At 34.5% G+C, this 4991-nt stretch overlaps 1 long non-coding RNA gene across 3 annotated transcripts; it reads right to left on the bottom strand.

Moving 5' to 3' along the window:
- Nucleotides 1-547: 547 nt before the first annotated feature.
- On the bottom strand, nt 548-3998 carry LOC141484799 (uncharacterized). Of its 3 annotated transcripts, none has more exons than XR_012466805.1 (3): nt 2628-3998; nt 2159-2568; nt 548-681 (listed from the first exon to the last, which is right to left on the bottom strand). It is a non-coding gene; the product is annotated as an uncharacterized lncRNA (long non-coding RNA). The 3 variants fall into 3 exon arrangements; XR_012466804.1 differs by having other exon boundaries at nt 2159-2311; nt 2410-3998; XR_012466803.1 differs by having other exon boundaries at nt 2159-3998.
- Between the last annotated feature and the right edge of the window lie 993 nt (nt 3999-4991).

Below are 4991 nucleotides of genomic sequence, written 5' to 3' on the forward strand. Positions count from 1 at the left end.
AAAAAATAAATGATACACCTACCAATATCTGTTTCATCAGCTTGGGAATGTGTATCATAGTATCAATTAGTTGGATTCATAATATTTTCCTTGTTCCCAATCATTCTCTAACATTTTATTGGTAATGACTCGAAAACAGATTATAGTAGTCATCAACATCAGCTATTAAGTAATCAATATATTTAATGTAATCAATTAGAATATTGACACAAGAAAAAGGTCCATTTTTGAGTTTTATTAACTTTTTGAAAACTGTTGAGATAAGGAACGCCATCATGATCGCTAACATGAAAAAATCCTCATTTTTGACATACAGTATAAATATGAACCCTTGTCGATTGGTTTGTAATGTTGTTTTCGATACAGCGCAACGTAAGATATTCAAAAAATCCCTCAGATTTACTATTTTTAGTAAATTCTGGAAATAGTTTCATTTTATTATAACCGCCAAATATTTAAACTTTTTCCTTTGAGTTTGAAACTCAACAATTCATTTGCTATAAATAGTTATTGCGATACTGATATCAAGAGGTAATAAAAGAAGATGGTCTTCAAAAATTTTATTAAAACATGTTTTACATGGCAGTGTTACACTTCAAGCATACTTACCTCTCTTTCACAAAAAGTTTTTTCCTCAAATACTATTGTTCACTATTTTTTGCATAATCTTAAGCGCCACGCCTAAAACAAAATGGAACTTGTCAAACTATGCTCTGTAAATGCATGTAATCCTTCATGAAAATTCGTAGGAAGAAATATCCAGAGTACATATAATATCAAACAAAAATTAATTCATCTAGTTTGGTATCTATTATACGCAAAAATTCTAGAGCTGTGAACTGTTTTATGAATGAATATTCTGACTCAAATTAAAAAGAATCCAGAATAATAAGGATATAAACATTAGAGAATAGTAGTTAAATAAAAATTCAGATACAAAATATTTTTTCAGTTGCAATTAGTTTTTTCAAATACAATTTTACATATAATTAATTAAGGAAAAATAAGCAGTAATTATATAAGAAAAGAAACATAATAATAATGAATGCATTATTGACACACCCCTTGCCAGAAGTAGTACAAACAATTCAATGTCACCACATAGTTTAATTTTTTTATTTTGTATGGAAAGTAATAGGAAATAGCATCTCAGACTGATGATCTACAAACAGTGAAGTTTGTAATATTATGAGAAATAAAAGAAGCATATAGATATATTGAAAATGTGAGAATTGATGATTATGTATTGAAGAAGAATCATTTATATAGGTAGACTATACACACGAGATGAAAAGGCAGACTGTGGAGGACGCTCCCAAAACTGCATGAAATTTTTCATTTTTGAAGGTGTGTAAAATATGTTAGATGTTCATGAGAAATAATGATGATAATAATATGAATTTTGTATGAGGCATGAAATGAAATGCGCATACATGAGGTCTTCGGAGGAAAGACAGGTACGATGTTGTAGAAAGTACGACACAGAAAGTTGTCTTAAGAAAAGACAAATATGATGTTTCAAGATGTAGAAAGTTACTACGTCATGGTAATTATGAAAAAAGGTGAAAAAGTATAAAGAGAATAATAATAATATATGCAAAATCTGAGAGATGCAATTTACATGTGGTTTCTAATATATATTTATCGATATAATTCAATATTCGTCGTTGGTACTAGCCAGGAAAGTAGTTGTTTTCGATAAATATTTCCAATAGCTGTTTATTTTCATTGAAAAGAAAATAAATTGCTATTGCTATTGCTATTTTCAATTTCCTATTATTCAGTGAAATGTATATCACATGAGGTGACAATTGAATAGGCAGGTGACAAAGACTGTAAGGAATCAGTAAAAAAATTGTACAAAAAGAAATTAATGTTGAAATGGGTGTGTCATAAAGAACCAATGAATTTTGAAAATATGCTCAAGCATAAATCAAAAAGTATGTTTCAAAGTTGAAAAAGAAAGTCTGTAAGCTATTTGCTATTTATCGTAAAATTAACTTTAATGTATATTATATGTACTCTAACCAATTAGATTAAACTGTCAAATGATTGTTAACTATATAATGCAGTGATTTCTGTTGATTTTTTTTATTATCGAATTTAATAGTAACATAACCTAGCTATAAGAATAAAAGTATATCATGAAAGACCTTACTGCCGAATTTCTCTCTTGTTTCATGCAATCGAGGCAACACCACACCCCAAGGCACTTCGAGGCAGTCACTACTCCACTACTCCATCACCCCTGTTACGGTTTTCCACTTCAGGACATTTAGCAGATCGTACCACAGACAGCACGATGGATGACCTAGGGAAACATGAAGTTGAATCATCATGGCTCAAATGAATGGACTATAGGAATATCGCAGTCACTAGTGCCATATTCAACCAGAAACAAATACTTACGTTGTTGCGTTACCAGTTGTTCTGAGTAGCTGATGAACAGTTCCTGTGTGGGCAGACATCATCCACAGACATAATATGTGAATAGAATTGTAATACTCAAAACAATCCAGAATCACCGTCATACCGTTGAGTACCAGGATAATCCAAATCCCAAGCAGCCTACAGAAAATATTTCGCAAGTAATTTATGAAAACAACGCTAGTTTCATAAATGTTGACACAACAGAACCACAGACAATGATGTTTGAAGTTTCCCAAAAGCTCTCGAAGGGGTAATTTCTATATTCCTGGGCAGCTAATAACTCGATCACACTATTACACGATGAACACACAGATATAAATATATTTCGAAGTGTAAAATCAAAATCACTTCACGCATAAATATTCACATATTCATCAAATTATATGTATGTCATATGTCATGTCAAATCGTAACTCTTCTTCTTCTTCTCTATACACAATTGAGAGAATAGGCATGGAACAGATTGACAGATACATTTCACAGAAACCAGAAAAACATGTTCTGGTAATACGAGAAAACGCAAAGCACAACGTAATACGTAATTATAGTCCAGTCCAATTCAGTCCACTGTTACGTTGCCAATGTTTCCATCCAGTTGAGTTGTGGTAGCCGAGCAGCCGTCAACCAAAACAGTATCAGAACCAAGACACGGAACGATGTGCGGACAGATTGGTGGAGTGACACAAAGACAGATAAAGTTCAGTGCCGGACTATGACAATATTAGTGTGGGAACTCATAGTTGCAGAATCAATTGGACAATATAGTTTTTTCCAACTTTTATAGGACATGTAGTTTGTAATTGATGTTTATAATCATATTTTAAACCCATTGTTTTTTTATTATTCAAAATATTTTTATTGAGTTGTGAGTTTTCATTTTTTTTTGTTTTTCATTACCACCCAGAAAGCTGGGGGCCAGCTTTAACGTGGAGGGGAGATGTGTCAAATATAGAAGATAATCATGAAATTATTCAGATTCATTTAAGTAAATACATGAATTGAAAGATGTTCCAACCTCACTTCAATATTTTAACACAAAAACACTCAGTATTCAGAATTCCATCTTTTGATATTTCAAGTTCATAGACATCGAAATTGATCCGATCACAGGATATGGAATATAAAACAATCTCCAAATATGCAAACTTGGCACAGATTGCATGCTGTGCATTTTACCTCAGTACAGTGACCGGATCAAAGTCGCAATGTCAGCGTATAATTCTTTATAAATATTGAGGGAGGTCAAGATCATTAAGAGTTAACAGTTAACAGTCAACAGACAGTATTCATTTACGTATCGATTGGGTCATCAGAAATGCAGCACATCTCCTTTTCTTCAATCCTGCTGGGTGGCAGTATAATGTAAGTTTTTTGATTATTTTAATGTATTTTTTTATTAACATTGAGTGTGAGTTTATTTAAAGTATTTTTCCGTTTCTTTCACAATAAATATTTTATTAAGTTTTAAATGAGTTCTTTCATTATTTGGGATGAATAAATGAGCGGGTGAAACAGCAAATAAAAATCCTCTCGTTAATAGCCAAGCGAGAACTGAGTTGCGACATTATTGTTTTCCAAATCCTTGGGATGTTTAGTGAGTCATCCCTTTTGTTGATGAGGCCTTGCTTTTCGATTTCGATAGCTTCCCTGATTTGTCGAATTCTTGGGTTTTGCACCTGTGCTATCTGTTTTGTGGACTCAAAATTAATCTTGTGACCTGTTTGTAGATGGTGTTGAAAGAGGGCAGAGGAGGTTTGTTTTGTTCTTATCGAGTTTTTGTGCTCCTGGGTTCTGGCAGATATACGTCTGTTGGTCTGACCGATATATTGTTGTCCACAGTCCTCGCATGTGATGCTATATACTCCTTGGTTTTCTAGGGAAATTCTCTCTTTCGGTCTGGGCAGCCAACTGGATATCGTTTTGTGTGGTTTGTAGGTTGTCCGAATGTTTTTACGTCTTAGTATTCTCCCGATTTTGTCGGTCACACCTTTGATATAAGGTAGTGTCACAGATTGTCTATCGTGTGGAGAGTCTTCTCTCGATCTAGGGTCGGTTTGAGGCTTGACAACGCCCGCCTCAAACCAACCCTGTGGAAAAGATATGTAGACGACATATCCATCATCTGGCCCCACGGAAAACAAGAACTAGACCGGTTTGTGACCTACCTGAACAACATCCATCCCCGCATCCATTTCACTACCGAAAGAGAGGAGAACAGGCAGCTACCTTTCCTAGACCTACTCGTAACACGAAAACCAACTGGCAACTTGGGTTATACAGTTTACCGAAAACCCACACACAACAACCGCTACCTACAAGCAGCATCACACCACCACCCTACCCAGCTACAATCCGTAGCCAACACGTTAATATCCCGCAGTTTCCGCCTAACAGAACCAACAAACAGGGCAACAGAATTGGGGGAGACAACAAAGGCTCTGCGACAAAATGGCTACGGACCAAAGATCATTCAAAAGGCCATCGACAGACAAAGAAGAACCAAAAAAACATCCCCTAGATCGAGAGAAGACTCTCCACACGACAGACAATCTGTGACACTA

This window comes from Leptinotarsa decemlineata, unplaced genomic scaffold, assembly GCF_025532065.1.
Source record: "Leptinotarsa decemlineata unplaced genomic scaffold, Ldec_3_MD MMD2_tig00026294_RagTag_RagTag, whole genome shotgun sequence".
Classification (NCBI taxonomy): Eukaryota; Metazoa; Arthropoda; class Insecta; order Coleoptera; family Chrysomelidae; genus Leptinotarsa; species Leptinotarsa decemlineata.